Source organism: Schistocerca gregaria, unplaced genomic scaffold (genome assembly GCF_023897955.1).
Source record: "Schistocerca gregaria isolate iqSchGreg1 unplaced genomic scaffold, iqSchGreg1.2 ptg000077l, whole genome shotgun sequence".
In the NCBI taxonomy this organism is placed as follows: Eukaryota; Metazoa; Arthropoda; class Insecta; order Orthoptera; family Acrididae; genus Schistocerca; species Schistocerca gregaria.
The window spans coordinates 10,525,254-10,547,266 of NW_026061710.1; the positions used below are offsets into that span (position 1 = coordinate 10,525,254).

General features: G+C 26.7%; 1 long non-coding RNA gene across 1 annotated transcript in view; it reads left to right on the plus strand.

Moving 5' to 3' along the window:
* Nucleotides 1–18,499, plus strand: part of LOC126301650 (uncharacterized) — a 77,570-nt gene extending 59,071 nt beyond the window's left edge. The window contains exon 2 of the long non-coding RNA XR_007553083.1: nucleotides 18,146–18,499. This is a non-coding gene — a long non-coding RNA (uncharacterized LOC126301650). The remainder of the gene's footprint in view (nucleotides 1–18,145) is intronic.
* The last annotated feature ends 3,514 nt before the right edge of the window (nucleotides 18,500–22,013 follow it).

Sequence of the window (22,013 nt, forward strand, 5' to 3'; positions counted from 1 at the left end):
ATTACCATTTATTATTGCTGCTATAGCACAATTCATTTATTTTTTCTTCACCAAACAGGATCTAATAATCCTCTTGGACTAAATGGAGATATTGAAAAAATTCCATTCCATCCATACTTTACCTTTAAGGATTCTATTACATTTGTAATAATAACATCATTATTAATTATACTATGTTTAATTAATCCTTACCTATTAGGAGATCCAGATAACTTTGTACCTGCCAACCCATTAGTAACACCAGTTCACATTCAACCAGAATGATATTTCCTATTTGCATATGCAATTCTACGATCTATCCCTAATAAGTTAGGAGGTGTTATTGCATTATTTTTATCAATTAGAATCTTAATAATTTTACCATTTTATAATAAAACACCATTCTGAGGCATTCAATTTTACCCTATTAATCAAATTTTATTCTGAATTATAGTAGTTGTTGTATGCTTACTAACGTGAATTGGTAAACGACCTGTTGAAGAACCTTATATTATAACAGGTCAAATCTTAACAATTATTAACTTCACATATTTCTTAATTAATGTCCATGTCGCAAACGCATGAGATAAATTAATTAAGGAATAAAGTTAATTAGCTTAGGAAAAGCATATGTTTTGAAAACATAAAATTAGAAGTTTAACTCTTCTATTAACTTTTCTCAAAAAATTTCACTAAACAAATGAGATAAATAAAATCTTTAAACCAACAAAGAAAATAAAAAAATTCAAAGATAAAGGTAAAAAACTTTTTCAAGCTAAGTACATTAATTTATCATAACGGAACCGTGGTAATGTTCCACGAACCCAAATAAAACCAAAAGATATAATAGCAAGCTTAATAAAAAATATAAAAGAATAAAAATCACCGCCCAAAAAAATTAAAGCCAATAACATTCTTATGAAGACAATTCTAGTATATTCAGCTAAAAAAATTAAAGTAAAACCACCCGCACCATACTCAATATTAAATCCTGAAACTAACTCAGATTGCCCTTCAGCAAAATCAAAAGGAGTACGATTAGTTTCAGCTAAGCAAGAAGCAAAACAAGCTAAAGCTAAAGGAAAAGAAATAATAATAAATCAACAATAAAGCTGATAGTTTATAAAGTCAAACATATTAAAACTACCAATTAAAATAATTAAAGACAATTAAATTAAAGCTAAACTAACTTCATAAGAAATTGTTTGAGCAACAGAACGAAGAGAACCTAATAATGAATAATTTGAATTAGAAGATCAACCAGCAATTATAACAGTATAAACACCTAATCTAGTACAACATAAAAAAAATAAAAATCCATAAGAAAAAGAACACATATAAGTTAAATAAGGAAAAATTACTCAAACGGCTAAAGAAATCATTAAATTAAAGCAGGGGAAAAATAATAAAGTAGGTAATTAGATATAATAGGAATTGGCTGCTCCTTACAAATTAACTTAATAGCATCTCTAAATGGCTGAGGAATTCCAACAAAACCTACCTTATTTGGACCCTTTCGAATCTGAATATAACCTAAAACCTTACGCTCTAATAAAGTTAAAAAGGCAACACTAATTAAAACACAAATAACCAATAAAAGAAAATTCAAAATAAATATAAATAAATCATAAAGTATCAATACTATTTGTAGAAAAAATCTACATAAATGAATTCTAAATTCAACACATTAATCTGTCAAAATAGTAAATAAATTAATATTAATCAATATAACAAAAAATATTTTAACCATATGGTCCTTTCGTACTAATATGGATTAACAATCTTAGGATAGAAACCGACTTGGCTCACGCCGGTCTGAACTCAGATCATGTAAGAATTTAAAGGTCGAACAGACCTAATCATTGGGCTCCTGCACCCAAAATTTTTCTTAATCCAACATCGAGGTCGCAATCTGCTTTGTCGATATGAGCTCTCAAAAACAATTACGCTGTTATCCCTAAGGTAACTTAATCTTATGATCATAAATTATGGATCAAAATAACAAACATAAATAAATGATATAAATGAAGAGTTTATCTATTCTTCATGTCACCCCAACAAAACATCATCATTAAATATAGAAAGACAAACAAAAAACTATATAAAAGTAAAATGTCAAGCTCTATAGGGTCTTCTCGTCCTAAAGAAGAATTTAAGCCTTTTGACTCAAAAGTTAAATTCAAAAATTTATTAAGAGACAGTTGATTTCTCGTCAAGCCATTCATTCCAGCCACTAATTAAGAGACTAATGATTATGCTACCTCTGCACGGTCAAAATACCGCGGCTCTTTAAAAATACGCTCAGTGAGCAGGCCAGACCTCAAAATATAAACAAGAGGACATGTTTTTGATAAACAGGCGGAAATCAATTTTGCCTAGTTCCTTATAATAAGTTCACAAGGTAAAAATTTCATACAAATAAATATACTAATTCTATCATTATTACAAAAATTTTAAAATTAAATTAATAATCTTAATAAAAAACCTAAAATATTTATAAAATCAAAATAAAAAATAATGAACTAAAACGTAATCTTAAAGATAGCTGGTTTAAAGCTTACTATTATATTTCTATAAAATAAATTATAGGTTATTAACTTCAAAGCTTATCCCTTAAAGAATAAATAAGTTAATATTTTTACTTAAAAAATTAAATAAAAACAAATAACTTCAAAAAATTAAATTTTTTCTTAAGAAACTAGATATCTTGGGAAACGATTAACATCTCATTTCTATAAATAATTTAATAATAATTATGATACATTAACTATAAATTATTTATAAATCAACCCAAATCGAGACAAGTAAAATAAATACTAAAATTTTGATAAACCCTGATACAAAAGGTACAATAAATAAAATCTACTTAAAAAAATTTAAAATAATATTTCATAAAACACTTACATTACCAATAAACTATAATTTAAAAAATCAATTCTATAAAATATACTAAGACAAAAATACAATAAAATTATTTATATTAAATAATTAAATAAACAAAAAATTAATATAATAAAATAAATAATCAAGATATCCTGATTGCACAGAAAAATTTTCAGTGTAAATGAAACACTTTACTAATAAGTTATATCTTGAAACTCTTCCTAGATACACTTTCCAGTACATCTACTATGTTACGACTTATCTCATCTAAATTGAAGCTACTTTAAAATAAAATAGAATAATCAATAATGAGGACGACGGGCGATGTGTACACATCTCAGAGCCAATATCAGTTAAATTAAATAAATTAAATTACTATCAAATCCACCTTCATTAACAGTATTTCACAATCAAATCCGATATAAACAAAAATCTATTGTAACCCACCTCCTCTTAACTATAAGCTGCACCTTGACCTGAAATATTTTATAATTATAAATCTTGAGAATTATAACTCTAAAAAGATTCTCTGATAACGGAGATATACAAACAAATAAATTAAGTAGAGTAAATCGTGTATTATCAATCATGGGGTAGGTTCCTCTGAATGGAATGAGATACCGCCAAATTCTTTGTGTTTAAAGACCTTAACTAATAGTACCCTGGTAAATATAATTAACATTTAAAATAATAGGGTATCTAATCCTAGTTTATTATTTAAATTTCACAGATTCATAAAAAGGGCCACAATTAAATTTTAACATTTCACCTTACAAATTTATATAAAACCCTAATAATATAAACAACTGTTTTAACCAATAATATTCACTTGTATCAATCGTATAACCGCGGCTGCTGGCACGAATTATGCCGATACTAAATCAATTGCTAAATCCAAAATCACTTGATAATTAAATCAAATTACTGCAAAAAGAACATTTAGTCTAACAAAACTTACATATAATACAAAGAAAAAGTGAATAAACAAGCAAGAATAAAACTTTTAAAAATAAAAAATAAGAAAATTTTAAATCTATTAATTCAGGAAAAAATAAAAGATTCAAATATTTAAAGAAAAAAAAGAAAAAAACCACAAACATTAACCAAAAAAAAAAGAAACGCCCCTTTGTATGACCACAACAACTTCTCTATTATATATAATTAAAGATTAATATGGAACATGTATAGCAATAAATGTATTATATTCTTTCTTATTTAATCTTTCTTTTCACTAATAAATAAATAAAGATTAAATAATATAATAAATATATTTATATAATTATGTAATTTAATATAATATGTTATTAATATGAATTCTTTTTTTTATATTAAGTTAACTTTCATATATATTAGTTAAATAATCTAATTATAGATAATTTACATAATTATATTATTATAATTAATATAATTATTTATATTAATTATAATATTTTATATTTAAATTAATAATTTTAGTTATTATATCCAATTATAATAATATTAAATATTAAATTACATATTATTATATATATTATATTATAATAACCTAATTTAAGCTAAAAACATAAGTAGCTATAATCCTAGGTAAATAATTGCATTAAAATAATCAATTGATAATGGTAAGATGAACTTATAATACTTTAATTTCAATTAAATGTAATATATTAATATAAATTATGTATTATATATATATATATATATATATAAATAAAATGAGCAGGATAAATTAATCCTAATTAAACAAAATAATACATAAAAGAATTTCAAAAAAAAACTTTCGATTTATATATTAAATAAATGAAGTGCCTGATTAAAGGGTTACCTTGATTGGGTAAATAAAGTAAATAAAATTACCTTCATTAAAATTACATAAGATAGAATTAAACTACCTCCTTTAGTATCAAAAACTAACGTGCAACATACACCTTAATGTAAAAAGGTAAGCTAAACAAGCTAATGGATTCATACCCCATTTATAGAGGTATCAATCCTCTCCTTTTTAATGACCAACAACTCTACAAAACTTCTCTTCCTATCAACATTAATGATAGGAACGATCCTGTCCATTTCATCAAATTCCTGATTTGGGGTTTGAATAGGACTTGAGATCAACTTACTTTCATTTATTCCGCTCCTAACAAGAAATAAAAATATAATAATAAATGAATCATCAATTAAATATTTTATTGTCCAAGCAATAGCATCGACAATATTATTATTTTCAATTTTGCTGATTCAAATAAAATATCCCATGGGATGGGAAACAGAATTTATCCCATCAATAATAATTAGATCTAGACTATTATTAAAGATTGGAGCTGCACCTTTCCATTTCTGATTTCCAGAAGTTATAGGAGCATCAAGATGAAATAGTTGTTTAACATTAATAACATGACAAACAATCGCCCCAATAATGGTCTTATCTTATTGTATTCAATTAAGAACTTTTATTTGAACAATTATTATCTTAAGAATTATTATTGGGGCAATAGGAGGTTTAAATCAAACATCCTTACGACAACTTTTAGCATATTCATCAATCAGACATCTAGGTTGAATAATTAGATCATTAACAGTCAGAGAAAACATCTGAGAACTATACTTCATTATTTACTCACTATTAAGATTAATTATAGTTTTATTATTTAAGCAAATAAATTTATTTTTCATAAATCAAATTTATTCAGCCAGAAATATAAAAACCGAAATTAAATTCATAATATTCTTATCTTTATTATCTTTAGGTGGACTACCACCATTCCTTGGATTCTTACCAAAATGAATTGTAATACAATCATTAATAGAAAACAATATAACAACTATTATAACTATTATAGTTGTATTAACTACAATTACACTCTACTACTATATACGTATTAGATTCTCAGCTCTAATTATATCATACACAGAAAATTCGTGATCTATAAAGATAAAGTCCCAAAAATCAAGAATCATTCTTCCTATAACAGTAATAATTTCAACAATAGGATTGATTTCAACATCAACCTTAATTTCATTATACTAAGGACTTAAGTTAATCAAACTAATAACCGTCAAAGTTATAATTAAAAGAATAATCTTTTAGGCCTTAGTAAAATTTTCCACCTCTAGAATTGCAGTCTAGAATCATAATTGAATATAAGACCTAAATATGATAAGAGAGAAAACATCTCATAAGTAGATTTACAGTCTACCACCTAATATTCAGCCATCTTACCACAAAAATGATTATTCTCAACAAACCATAAGGACATTGGTACTTTATACTTCATATTTGGAGCATGAGCAGGAATAGTAGGAACATCAATAAGAATACTTATTCGTGCTGAACTTGGCCAACCCGGATCTCTAATTGGGGATGACCAGATTTATAATGTTATTATTACAGCTCACGCATTCGTAATAATTTTCTTTATAGTAATACCTATTATAATTGGTGGATTTGGTAATTGACTTGTTCCACTAATAATTGGTGCACCAGATATAGCATTTCCACGAATAAATAATATAAGTTTTTGATTACTACCACCTTCACTAACCCTTCTTCTTACATCTTCTATAGTAGATAATGGTGCTGGTACAGGATGAACAGTTTACCCTCCTCTAGCAGGAGCTATTGCACACGGGGGTGCATCTGTAGATCTAGCTATTTTTTCACTGCACTTAGCAGGTGTATCATCTATTCTTGGTGCAGTGAATTTCATTACAACAGCAATTAATATACGATCAGAAAGTATAACTTTAGATCAAACACCTTTATTTGTATGATCTGTAGCTATTACAGCATTACTTCTCCTTCTTTCACTTCCAGTTTTAGCAGGAGCTATTACTATATTATTAACAGATCGAAATTTAAATACATCATTCTTTGACCCTGCAGGAGGGGGTGACCCAATTCTATATCAACATCTATTTTGATTCTTTGGACACCCAGAAGTTTATATTTTAATTCTACCGGGGTTCGGAATTATTTCACATATTGTATGTCAAGAAAGAGGAAAAATTGAATCATTTGGAACATTAGGTATAATTTATGCTATACTATCAATTGGACTAATAGGATTTATTGTATGAGCACATCATATATTTACAGTAGGAATGGATGTTGACACAAGAGCATATTTTACATCAGCAACAATAATTATTGCTGTACCTACAGGAATTAAGGTATTTAGATGATTAGCTACATTATATGGAACTAAATTCAAGTTCAATCCACCATTATTATGAGCTCTAGGATTTATTTTCCTATTTACAATTGGTGGATTAACAGGATTAGTATTAGCAGATTCATCACTTGATATTGTGTTACATGATACATATTATGTAGTAGCCCACTTTCATTATGTATTATCTATAGGAGCAGTATTTGCAATTATAGGAGGTGTCATTCAATGATATCCACTATTTACAGGATTAACTATAAATAATACATGATTAAAAATCCAATTTACAATTATATTCATTGGAGTAAATTTAACATTCTTTCCTCAAGACTTCCTAGGATTAGCAGGAATACCTCGACGATACTCTGACTACCCAGACGCATATACATCATGAAACATAGTATCAAGAATTGGGTCTACAATTTCTATTGTAGGAATCATTATATTCATTGTAATTATATGAGAAAGAATGATTACAAACCGAGCAATTATATTTAGAGCTAACATAAGAAGATCAACAGAATGACTACAAAATAACCCTCCTGCAGAACATAGTTACTCAGAATTACCATTAATCTCTAGATTCTAATATGGCAGATTAGTGCAGTAGATTTAAGCTCTACAAATAAAGGTTTGACCTTTTATTAGAAAATATTTATTAATGGCATCATGATCAAATTTATCTCTTCAAGATGGAGCTTCACCATTAATGGAGCAATTATCATTCTTTCATGATCATACTATGGTCGTATTATTATTAATTACAGTAATTGTAGGTTATGCCCTAAGTTGTATATTATTTATTGCCTATACTAACCGTAATATACTTCATGGACATTTAATTGAAACAATCTGAACAGCTTTACCAGCAATTATATTAATTTTTATTGCCCTTCCATCATTACGACTATTATATTTACTTGATGATTCAGTAGATGCAATAATTACAATTAAAACCATTGGACGACAATGATATTGAAGATATGAATATTCAGACTTCATAGACGTAGAATTTGACACTTATATAACACCAGAACAAGACCTAGAAAATGATGGATTCCGACTACTAGATGTAGATAACCGAACAATCCTACCAATAAATACAGAAGTACGAGTATTAACAAGAGCATCAGATGTTCTACACTCATGAGCAGTTCCTGCATTAGGGGTTAAAATTGATGCAACGCCAGGTCGGTTAAATCAAGGAACATTCACAATAAATCGACCTGGATTATTCTTTGGACAATGCTCAGAAATCTGTGGAGCAAACCACAGATTTATACCAATTGTAATTGAAAGAACTTCAGTAAATTTATTTATTAAGTGATTATCTAAGATAATTTAAGGAGTTAGTTAAAATAAATAACATTAGAGTGTCAATCTAAAGTAACTAAAAAAAATTAGTACACCTTGAAATTCATCAGATGACTGAAAGTAAGTAATGGTCTCTTAAACCAAATAATAGTAAATTAACGACTACTTCTGATGGGGAAATTATATCCAAATCCCTCAAATATCCCCTCTTATATGATTCTCACTATTCATTATATTTTCAGCTACATTAATCTTGTTCAATCAAATAAACTTCTTCTTATTTAAACCTAACCTTATTAAAAGAGCAGAAAAAGGAACAATTGAAATAAAAAACTTAAATTGAAAATGATAACAAATCTATTCTCAACATTTGACCCATCAACTAACATCTTTAATTTATCATTAAATTGAACTAGAACATTTCTAGGACTATTATTAATCCCATCACTATTTTGACTTACACCATCACGAATTAACATTATCTGAAATAAACTAAATTTAACCTTACATAATGAATTTAAAACACTTCTTGGACCAAAATCATTTAATGGAACAACATTCATTTTCATCTCAATTTTTATTATAATATTATTTAACAATTTCATAGGATTATTCCCTTATATTTTTACTAGAACAAGACATTTAGCATTAACATTTGCAATTGCCCTACCTATATGGCTAAGATTTATATTATTTGGATGAATTAACCATACTAATCGTATATTTACACACCTTGTACCACAAGGTACACCGCCTGCATTAATATCATTTATAGTACTAATTGAAACAATTAGTAATGTTATTCGACCAGGTACATTAGCAGTACGGTTGGCAGCAAATATAATTGCAGGACACTTATTATTAACCTTATTAGGAAACACAGGACCATCTATAGCAATAAACTTAATCTCATTACTAATTATTGGACAAATACTTCTATTAATTCTAGAATCAGCAGTAGCAATAATTCAAGCCTATGTTTTCTCAATTCTGAGAACTCTATATTCTAGAGAAGTATATTAAACCTATGTTAACAACTCACTCAAACCACCCATTCCACTTAGTAGACTATAGACCTTGACCATTAACAGGAGCAATGGGAGCAATAGTCCTAGTATCAGGACTAGCAAAATGATTCCACGTATTTAATATTAACTTATTCATAATTGGATTTGGAATTACCCTACTAACTATAATTCAATGATGACGAGATGTAGTACGAGAAGGAACATATCAAGGATTACATACAGGATTTGTATCAATTGGATTACGATGAGGAATAATTTTATTTATTGCATCAGAGGTATTATTTTTCGTTTCTTTTTTTTGAGCATTCTTTAGAAGAAGATTAGCACCAACAATTGAACTAGGAATACTATGACCTCCAATAGGAATTCAACCCTTTAACCCTATACAAATTCCATTACTTAATACAGCTATTCTTTTAGCATCAGGAGTAACAGTAACATGAGCACATCATAGTTTAATGGAATCTAATCATACTCAAGCACTACAAGGATTATTCTTCACAGTGTTATTAGGACTATACTTTACAATACTTCAAGCATATGAATATTGAGAAGCACCTTTTACCATTGCAGATGCAGTTTATGGATTAACATTCTTTGTTGCAACAGGATTCCATGGTTTACACGTAATTATTGGAACAATCTTTTTATCAACATGTCTACTTCGACACTCAATAAATCAATTTTCACCAAGACATCACTTTGGATTTGAAGCAGCAGCATGATACTGACACTTCGTAGACGTAGTATGATTATTCTTATATATCTCTATTTATTGATGAGGTAGATAATTGTTTTTCTAGTATAAATATTACATTTGACTTCCAATCAGAAAGCTTGATATAAATCAAGAAAAACAATTCTAATTCTATCAACAAGAGTTTTCATTAGATTTATTATTCCAATAATTGTTATAATCCTGGCAACAACACTATCAAAAAAATTAATTAATGATCGAGAAAAAAGATCACCATTTGAATGTGGGTTTGATCCAAAAAGATCAGCACGAATACCATTCTCAATACGATTCTTCCTAATCGCAGTAATCTTTTTAATTTTTGATGTAGAAATTGCACTAATTCTACCAATTGTAATTATTTTTAAAACTTCAGACATTATAATCTGAACAGTATCAACAATATTTTTTATTCTAGTTCTATTAGGAGGACTATACCATGAATGAAACCAAGGAGCATTACAATGAGCAGAATAAAGGGTTGTAGTTAAATATAACATTTGGGTTGCATTCAAAAAGTTTTGATATTATCAATCAACCTTAAATAGAATAAGAAGCGAAATATTGCAGTCAGTTTCGACCTGGAAGATTGGTATGTACTACCCTTATTCTTATTAATTGAAGCCAAAAAGAGGCGTATTACTGTTAATAATATAATTGAACAATAATAGTTCCAATTAAGGAAATGTAAAGCCAATATGAAAGCTGCAAACTTTTTATATTAGCGGTTAAACTCCGTTAACATTTCTAAAATTTATATAGTTTAAATAAAACATTACATTTTCACTGTAAAAATAATATATCTATATTTATAAATACTTAAAAGTAAAAATACTTCCTTAACATCTTCAGTGTCACGCTCTAATTATAAGCTATTTAAGTAAACGAAAAACAATATTACCAAAATAAATATTCAAAAAATAAAAGTTAAAAGATAAATCTTGAAATTAGAATCATATCAACCTTGAATATAACCAATTAAATAAATAAATAATCTATATAAACCTTGACCACCAAGTAATTCACCTCAACCATAATCAAATGACTTAGATGAATAATAACCTATTTTTAAAGGAATATATCTAATAAACTTAGTTGAAAGAAAAGGTATAAATCATATAGAACCAGCAAATCTAACAAAAGAAAGTATACTTAAAGAAAATAAATTATGAGAAAAATCAAAATTAGAAATAAGATAACCTAAATAAGCACCTAAAATAACAACTGTAATAGTTAAAAACTTTAAATAATAAGGTAAAGCAATCACATGAGGAATAGGAAAAATTAATCAAGATAAAAGACTACCACCAAAAACAGCAACAAACAATAGACCAATTATTCCAAATGAAATATAATAACCCTTATCATCAAAAGAAAATCTAGAATAAAAATTATTATCACCAGATATTGAATAATAAAACAAACGAAAAGAATAAGAAGCAGTTAAACCAGTAGAAAAAAATAAAGAAAAAAAATTAAACAATTAATTCATCTTAAACAAACCATCTCAAGAATTAAATCCTTTGAATAAAATCCCGCTAAAAAAGGTATTCCACACAAAGATAAACTAGAAACATTAAAACAAACTGAAGTTAAAGGTATGAAATTAACAATTGATCCTATAAAACGAATATCCTGAGAATCCTTCAAATTATGAATTATTGAACCTGCACATATAAATAATAATGCCTTAAATAAAGCATGAGCCAATAAATGAAAAAATGCAAGCTTTGGATAACCTATAGCCAAAATTCTTATTATTAAACCAAGTTGTCTTAAAGTAGAAAGAGCAATAATCTTCTTTAAATCAAACTCAAAATTAGCGCCCAATCCAGCCATAAATATAGTTATACAACCAATTAAAAGTAAAAATCAACCACAATTATAAGTATCCAATATTGGTCTAAAACGAATTAATAAATAAACACCAGCAGTAACAAGAGTAGAAGAATGAACTAAAGCAGAAACAGGAGTAGGAGCTGCTATAGCAGCAGGAAGTCATGAAGAGAAAGGAATCTGAGCTCTCTTAGTTATAGCTGCTAAAACAATTAATATAGTAATGAGCTTTATTTCAAAAGAATTAGAAATAAAATCATAATAATAAATATAATTTCAACCACCAAAATTTAACATTCATGCAATAGAAATTAAAATAGCAACATCACCAATACGATTAGAAAGTGCAGTTAATATACCAGCACTATAAGATTTTACATTTTGATAATAAATAACTAAACAATAAGAAACTAAACCTAAACCATCTCAACCTAATAAAATTCTAATTAAATTAGGACTAATAAATAAAAAACCTATAGAAAGAATAAATATTAAAACAATAATAATAAAACGATTTATATTCTTTTCACCAGATATATAATCCTCTCTATAATAAATAACCAAAGAAGAAATATATATAACAAAAGATATAAAAATAAGAGATATTCAATCCAAAATTAAAGTTATAACAACTATAGAACCATTTAAATTGAAAAGCTCTCACTCAACAAAAACTCTATAATCAATTATTAAATAATAAATACCTAAAATAAAAATTATAGTTCTCGAAATAAACAAAGAAAAAAAAACTCAAAGAACAAATAGAAAATAAATTCACGGCCTAAGATGAAACACTTCATATCATTGATTCCACAAAACAATATTTTTAATTAAAATACTTAAGCAAACTAAACAAAGAAATATTCACCCTTTAAACAGAGAATATTTAAAGGCAATCAATGTAAAAGTAAAAGATGATATTCACGAAAATAACCAAGAGAACAAGTATAAACACCAGAATAATAATTCCCATGCTGAGAATAAGAATATATATACAAAGTATAAACAGCTCTAAAAAAAGATAAAAAAATCAAAGCAAAGAATCTAAAAGAAGATCAAGATATAATTCTATTTAATAATCTAATTTCACCTACCAAATTTAAAGAAGGAGGAGCAGCCATATTTGATGATCTTAAAAGAAATCATCATAAAGCCATTCTTGGCATCAAATTAATTATACCCTTGTTAATTAATAATCTTCGTCTACCTAAACGTTCATAAATAATATTAGATAAACAAAATAAACCAGAAGAACATAAACCATGACCAACCATTAGAGAAAGAGAACCTACACAACCTCATCAATTCATAGTCATCAATCCACCAATAACCATTCTTATATGAGCAACAGAAGAATATGCAATTAAAGACTTTAAATCAACCTGACGAAAACAAGTAAATCTTACAATAACACCCCCAGATAAACCTAAAGACAATCAAAAATAATTAAACTTTAAACCCAAATAAGAAATAACCTTTATAACACGAAAAATACCATAACCACCTAACTTTAATAAAACACCAGCAAGAATTATTCTACCTGAAATAGGGGCCTCTACATGAGCCTTAGGAAGTCATAAATGAACCAAAAACATAGGTATCTTAACTAAAAAAGCCAAAATTATAAATACATAAAACATAAAATAATAAGAACCAAAATCAACCAATAAAGGAAAATATAAAGTATTAGAAAAATCATAAACCTTAATTAAAACTAATAATAAAGGTAATCTAGCAACCAAAGTATAAAAAATTAAATAAACACCAGCCTGCAAACGCTCAGGTTGATAACCCCAACCCAAAATTAAAAGTAAAGTAGGAACTAATCTAGCCTCAAAAAAAATATAAAAAGAAAGAAGACTTAATCTAGCAAATGAACAATAAAGCATAATTATTAAAATCAAAACCATAAAAACAAAAAAATTAGAATGATATGAACTTAAATAAACTGAACCTCTAGCAGTGATTATTAAAGAACAAATCCAAAAACTAAGTAAAATTAAACTAAAAGAAAAATAATCAATACCAAAATAATATCTAATTATATTCAAATCAGCATATGAATAAACACAAATTATAAAAACGAAACCCGACAGAAACATTAAAGAATGAACCAACCATCAACAATTATTTAATAAACAAAGAGGGATCAAAAAAATAGTTATAAATAAATACTTTAACATAAAGATAAACCAAAAGAATTAAAAAAATCATTACCATGAGAACGAATTATTGAAACTAAAATAGAAAGACCTAAAGCACCCTCACAAACAGAAAAAACTAAAAAAATAACAGGAAAAAAATAATCATAATCAACCTCAATAAGAAAAACAATAACTAACATAAATAAAGAAAGAACAATATATTCTAATCTCAAAAGAACCATTAATAAATGTTTACGTTTAGAAGAAACAACATAAACACCAGCAAAATAAATCAATAAAGAAGTAAAAATAGAGAATATAAACATTAGTTTTAATAGTTTAAAAAAAACGCCGGTCTTGTAAACCGGAAATAAGTCCAGCCCCCACTTTTAAAACTTCAGAGGTGGAAAAGCTTTCATCATCGGTCCCCAAAACCGGTATTTTAAATAAACTAACCCCTGAAATGATCAAAATAATAATTATATCATTATCAAATGAAATAAATATTAATTTTATTAAATTAAGACACCCAATATCAATAATGCTTTTTATTATCCTTCAAACCTTCCTAGTTGGATTAATAACAGGAACAATAATAGAAAGATATTGATTATCATATATTTTATTTTTAACATTTCTTGGTGGTATACTAGTATTATTTATTTACATTACAAGAATTGCATCAAACGAAATATTTCAGCCTAAATCAATCACTATAATTATTACATTAATAATGTGAGTATTTATCATATTAATATTAATTATTCTAGATATATCTATATTTATAGACTTTTTCAAAAACACCGAAACTATAAATATTGATAATTCAATCAATTATCAAGAAATAACAATATCTTTAGAAAAATTATATAATAGACCAACATTCATTATTACAATAATAATAATAATTTATTTATTTTTAGCACTACTAGCAGTTGTTAAAATCACCAATATTAATCAGGGACCTATTCGTAAAATAAGATAATTACTAATGAATAAACCCTTACGATTAAGACATCCTTTAATTAAAATTATTAATAACTCTTTAATTGACTTACCTGCCCCAACAAATATTTCATTTTGATGAAATTTTGGATCCCTATTAGGGTTATGTTTGGTAATTCAAATCGTAACTGGACTATTTTTAGCTATACATTATACATCAAATATTGAAATAGCATTCAGTAGTGTAGTACACATCTGCCGAGACGTAAATAATGGTTGAATTATCCGAACCTTACACGCAAATGGAGCATCTATATTTTTTATTTGTATTTACTTACATGTAGGACGGGGAATTTACTATGGATCTTATATATATATACATACCTGAATAATTGGTACAGTGATTTTATTTTTAGTTATAGCAACTGCATTTATAGGATATGTCTTACCCTGAGGCCAAATATCTTTTTGAGGTGCAACAGTAATTACTAATTTATTATCAGCAATCCCATACTTAGGAACAGATTTAGTCCAATGAGTATGAGGAGGATTCGCTGTTGATAATGCAACATTAAATCGATTCTTCACATTCCATTTTGTATTACCATTTATTATTGCTGCTATAGCAGCAATTCATTTATTTTTTCTTCACCAAACAGGATCTAATAATCCTCTTGGACTAAATGGAGATATTGAAAAAATTCCATTCCATCCATACTTTAGCTTTAAGGATTCTATTACATTTGTAATAATAACATCATTATTAATTATACTATGTTTAATTAATCCTTACCTATTAGGAGATCCAGATAACTTTGTACCTGCCAACCCATTAGTAACACCAGTTCACATTCAACCAGAATGATATTTCCTATTTACATATGCAATTCTACGATCTATCCCTAATAAGTTAGGAGGTGTTATTGCATTATTTTTATCAATTACAATCTTAATAATTTTACCATTTTATAATAAAACACCATTCCGAGGCATGCAATTTTACCCTATTAATCAAATTTTATTCTGAATTATAGTAGTTGTTGTATGCTTACTAACGTGAATTGGTAAACGACCTGTTGAAGAACCTTATATTATAACAGGTCAAATCTTAACAATTATTTACTTCACATATTTCTTAATTAATGTCCATGTCGCAAACGCATGAGATAAATTAATTAAGGAATAAAGTTAATTAGCTTAGGAAAAGCATATGTTTTGAAAACATAAAATTAGAAGTTTAACTCTTCTATTAACTTTTCTCAAAAAATTTCACTAAACAAATGAGATAAATAAAATCTTTAAACCAACAAAGAAAATAAAAAAATTCAAAGATAAAGGTAAAAAACTTTTTCAAGCTAAGTACATTAATTTATCATAACGGAACCGTGGTAATGTTCCACGAACCCAAATAAAACCAAAAGATATAATAGCAAGCTTAATAAAAAATATAAAAGAATAAAAATCACCGCCCAAAAAAATTAAAGCCAATAACATTCTTATGAAGACAATTCTAGTATATTCAGCTAAAAAAATTAAAGTAAAACCACCCGCACCATACTCAATATTAAATCCTGAAACTAACTCAGATTGCCCTTCAGCAAAATCAAAAGGAGTACGATTAGTTTCAGCTAAGCAAGAAGCAAAACAAGCTAAAGCTAAAGGAAAAGAAATAATAATAAATCAACAATAAAGCTGATAGTTTATAAAATCAAACATATTAAAACTACCAATTAAAATAATTAAAGACAATTAAATTAAAGCTAAACTAACTTCATAAGAAATTGTTTGAGCAACAGAACGAAGAGAACCTAATAATGAATAATTTGAATTAGAAGATCAACCAGCAATTATAACAGTATAAACACCTAATCTAGTACAACATAAAAAAAATAAAAATCCATAAGAAAAAGAACACATATAAGTTAAATAAGGAAAAATTACTCAAACGGCTAAAGAAATCATTAAATTAAAAACAGGGGAAAAATAATAAAGTAGGTAATTAGATATAATAGGAATTGGCTGCTCCTTACAAATTAACTTAATAGCATCTCTAAATGGCTGAGGAATTCCAACAAAACCTACCTTATTTGGACCCTTTCGAATCTGAATATAACCTAAAACCTTACGCTCTAATAAAGTTAAAAAGGCAACACTAATTAAAACACAAATAACCAATAAAAGAAAATTCAAAATAAATATAAATAAATCATAAAGTATCAATACTATTTGTAGAAAAAATCTACATAAATGAATTCTAAATTCAACACATTAATCTGTCAAAATAGTAAATAAATTAATATTAATCAATATAACAAAAAATATTTTAACCATATGGTCCTTTCGTACTAATATGGATTAACAATCTTAGGATAGAAACCGACCTGGCTCACGCCGGTCTGAACTCAGATCATGTAAGAATTTAAAGGTCGAACAGACCTAATCATTGGGCTCTTGCACCCAAAATTTTTCTTAATCCAACATCGAGGTCGCAATCTGCTTTGTCGATATGAGCTCTCAAAAACAATTACGCTGTTATCCCTAAGGTAACTTAATCTTATGATCATAAATTATGGATCAAAATAACAAACATAAATAAATGATATAATAATGAAGAGTTTATCTATTCTTCATGTCACCCCAACAAAACATCATCATTAAATATAGAAAGACAAACAAAAAACTATATAAAAGTAAAATGTCAAGCTCTTTTGACTCAAAAGTTAAATTCAAAAATTTATTAAGAGACAGTTGATTTCTCGTCAAGCCATTCATTCCAGCCACTAATTAAGAGACTAATGATTATGCTACCTTTGCACGGTCAAAATACCGCGGCTCTTTAAAAATACGCTCAGTGAGCAGGCCAGACCTCAAAATATAAACAAGAGGACATGTTTTTGATAAACAGGCGGAAATCAATTTTGCCTAGTTCCTTATAATAAGTTCACAAGGTAAAAATTTCATACAAATAAATATACTAATTCTATCATTATTACAAAAATTTTAAAATTAAATTAATAATCTTAATAAAAACCTAAAATATTTATAAAATCAAAATAAAAAATAATGAACTAAATCGTAATCTTAAAGACAGCTGTTTTAAAGCTTACTATTATATTTCTATAAAATAAATTATAGGTTATTAACTTCAAAGCTTATCCCTTAAAGAATAAATAAGTTAATATTTTTACTTAAAAAATTAAATAAAAACAAATAACTTTAAAAAATTAAATTTTTTCTTAAGAAACTAGATATCTTGGGAAACTATTAACATCTCATTTCTATAAATAATTTAATAATAATTATGATACATTAACTATAAATTATTTATAAATCAACCCAAATCGAGACAAGTAAAATAAATACTAAAATTTTGATAAACCCTGATACAAAAGGTACAATAAATAAAATCTACATAAAAAAATTTAAAATAATATTTCATAAAACACTTACATTACCAATAAACTATAATTTAAAAAATCAATTCTATAAAATATACTAAGACAAAAATACAATAAAATTATTTATATTAAATAATTAAATAAACAAAAAATTAATATAATAAAATAAATAATCAAGATATCCTGATTTGCACAGAAAAATTTTCAGTGTAAATGAAACACTTTACTAATAAGTTATATCTTGAAACTCTTCCTAGATACACTTTCCAGTACATCTACTATGTTACGACTTATCTCATCTAAATTGAAGCTACTTTAAAATAAAATAGAATAATCAATAAAGAGAGCGACGGGCGATGTGTACACATCTCAGAGCCAATATCAGTTAAATTAAATAAATTAAATTACTATCAAATCCACCTTCATTAACAGTATTTCACTATCAAATCCGTTATAAACAAAAATCTATTGTAACCCACCTCCTCTTAACTATAAGCTGCACCTTGACCTGAAATATTTTATAATTATAAATCTTGAGAATTATAACTCTAAAAAGATTCTCTGATAACGGAGATATACAAACAAATAAATTAAGTAGAGTAAATCGTGTATTAGCAATCATGGGGTAGGTTCCTCTGAATGGAATGAGATACCGCCAAATTCTTTGGGTTTAAAGACCTTAACTAATAGTACCCTGGTAAATATAATTAACATTTAAAATAATAGGGTATCTAATCCTAGTTTATTATTTAAATTTCAGATTCATAAAAAGGGCCACAAATAAATTTTAACATTTCACCTTACAAATTTATATTTCAACCCTAATAATATAAACAACTGTTTTAACCAATAATATTCACTTGTATCAATCGTATAACCGCGGCTGCTGGCACGAATTATGCCGATACTAAATCAATTGCTAAATCCAAAATCACTTGATAATTAAATCAAATTACTGCAAAAAGAACATTTAGTCTAACAAAACTTACATATAATACAAAGAAAAAGTGAATAAACAAGCAAGAATAAAACTTTTAAAAATAAAAAATAAGAAAAATTTAAATCTATTAATTCAGGAAAAAATAAAAGATTCAAATATTTAAAGAAAAAAAAAGAAAAAAACCACAAACATTAACAAAAAAAAAAGAAACGCCCCTATGTATGACCACAACAACTTCTCTATTATATATAATTAAAGATTAATACAGTTATAATAGTTGTTATATTGTTTTCTATTAATGATTGTATTACATTTCATTTTGGTAAGAATCCAAGGAATGGTGGTAGTCCACCTAAAGATAATAAAGATAAGAATATTATGAATTTAGAATTCATTTATGTAGATTTTTTCTACAAATAGTATTGATACTTTATGATTTATTTATATTTATTTTGAATTTTCTTTTATTGGTTATTTGTGTTTTAATTAGTGTTGCCTTTTTAACTTTATTAGAGCGTAAGGTTTTAGGTTATATTCAGATTCGAAAGGGTCCAAATAAGGTAGGTTTTGTTGGAATTCCTCAGCCATTTAGAGATGCTATTAAGTTAATTTGTAAGGAGCAGCCAATTCCTATTATATCTAATTACCTACTTTATTATTTTTCCCCTGTTTTTAATTTAATGATTTCTTTAGCCGTTTGAGTAATTTTTCCTTATTTAACTTATATGTGTTCTTTTTCTTATGGATTTTTATTTTTTTTATGTTGTACTAGATTAGGTGTTTATACTGTTATAATTGCTGGTTGATCTTCTAATTCAAATTATTCATTATTAGGTTCTCTTCGTTCTGTTGCTCAAACAATTTCTTATGAAGTTAGTTTAGCTTTAATTTAATTGTCTTTAATTATTTTAATTGGTAGTTTTAATATGTTTGATTTTATAAACTATCAGCTTTATTGTTGATTTATTATTATTTCTTTTCCTTTAGCTTTAGCTTGTTTTGCTTCTTGCTTAGCTGAAACTAATCGTACTCCTTTTGATTTTGCTGAAGGGCAATCTGAGTTAGTTTCAGGATTTAATATTGAGTATGGTGCGGGTGGTTTTACTTTAATTTTTTTAGCTGAATATACTAGAATTGTCTTCATAAGAATGTTATTGGCTTTAATTTTTTTGGGCGGTGATTTTTATTCTTTTATATTTTTTATTAAGCTTGCTATTATATCTTTTGGTTTTATTTGGGTTCGTGGAACATTACCACGGTTCCGTTATGATAAATTAATGTACTTAGCTTGAAAAAGTTTTTTACCTTTATCTTTGAATTTTTTTATTTTCTTTGTTGGTTTAAAGATTTTATTTATCTCATTTGTTTAGTGAAATTTTTTGAGAAAAGTTAATAGAAGAGTTAAACTTCTAATTTTATGTTTTCAAAACATATGCTTTTCCTAAGCTAATTAACTTTATTCCTTAATTAATTTATCTCATGCGTTTGCGACATGGACATTAATTAAGAAATATGTGAAGTAAATAATTGTTAAGATTTGACCTGTTATAATATAAGGTTCTTCAACAGGTCGTTTACCAATTCACGTTAGTTACCATACAACAACTACTATAATTCAGAATAAAATTTGATTAATAGGGTAAAATTGAATGCCTCGGAATGGTGTTTTATTATAAAATGGTAAAATTATTAAGATTCTAATTGATAAAAATAATGCAATAACACCTCCTAACTTATTAGGGATAGATCGTAGAATTGCATATGCAAATAGGAAATATCATTCTGGTTGAATGTGAACTGGTGTTACTAATGGGTTGGCAGGTACAAAGTTATCTGGATCTCCTAATAGGTAAGGATTAATTAAACATAGTATAATTAATAATGATGTTATTATTACAAATGTAATAGAATCCTTAAAGGTAAAGTATGGATGGAATGGAATTTTTTCAATATCTCCATTTAGTCCAAGAGGATTATTAGATCCTGTTTGGTGAAGAAAAAATAAATGAATTGCTGCTATAGCAGCAATAATAAATGGTAATACAAAATGGAATGTGAAGAATCGATTTAATGTTGCATTATCAACAGCGAATCCTCCTCATACTCATTGGACTAAATCTGTTCCTAAGTATGGGATTGCTGATAATAAATTAGTAATTACTGTTGCACCTCAAAAAGATATTTGGCCTCAGGGTAAGACATATCCTATAAATGCAGTTGCTATAACTAAAAATAAAATCACTGTACCAATTATTCAGGTATGTATATATATATAAGATCCATAGTAAATTCCCCGTCCTACATGTAAGTAAATACAAATAAAAAATATAGATGCTCCATTTGCGTGTAAGGTTCGGATAATTCAACCATTATTTACGTCTCGGCAGATGTGTACTACACTACTGAATGCTATTTCAATATTTGATGTATAATGTATAGCTAAAAATAGTCCAGTTACGATTTGAATTACCAAACATAACCCTAATAGGGATCCAAAATTTCATCAAAATGAAATATTTGTTGGGGCAGGTAAGTCAATTAAAGAGTTATTAATAATTTTAATTAAAGGATGTCTTAATCGTAAGGGTTTATTCATTAGTAATTATCTTATTTTACGAATAGGTCCCTGATTAATATTGGTGATTTTAACAACTGCTAGTAGTGC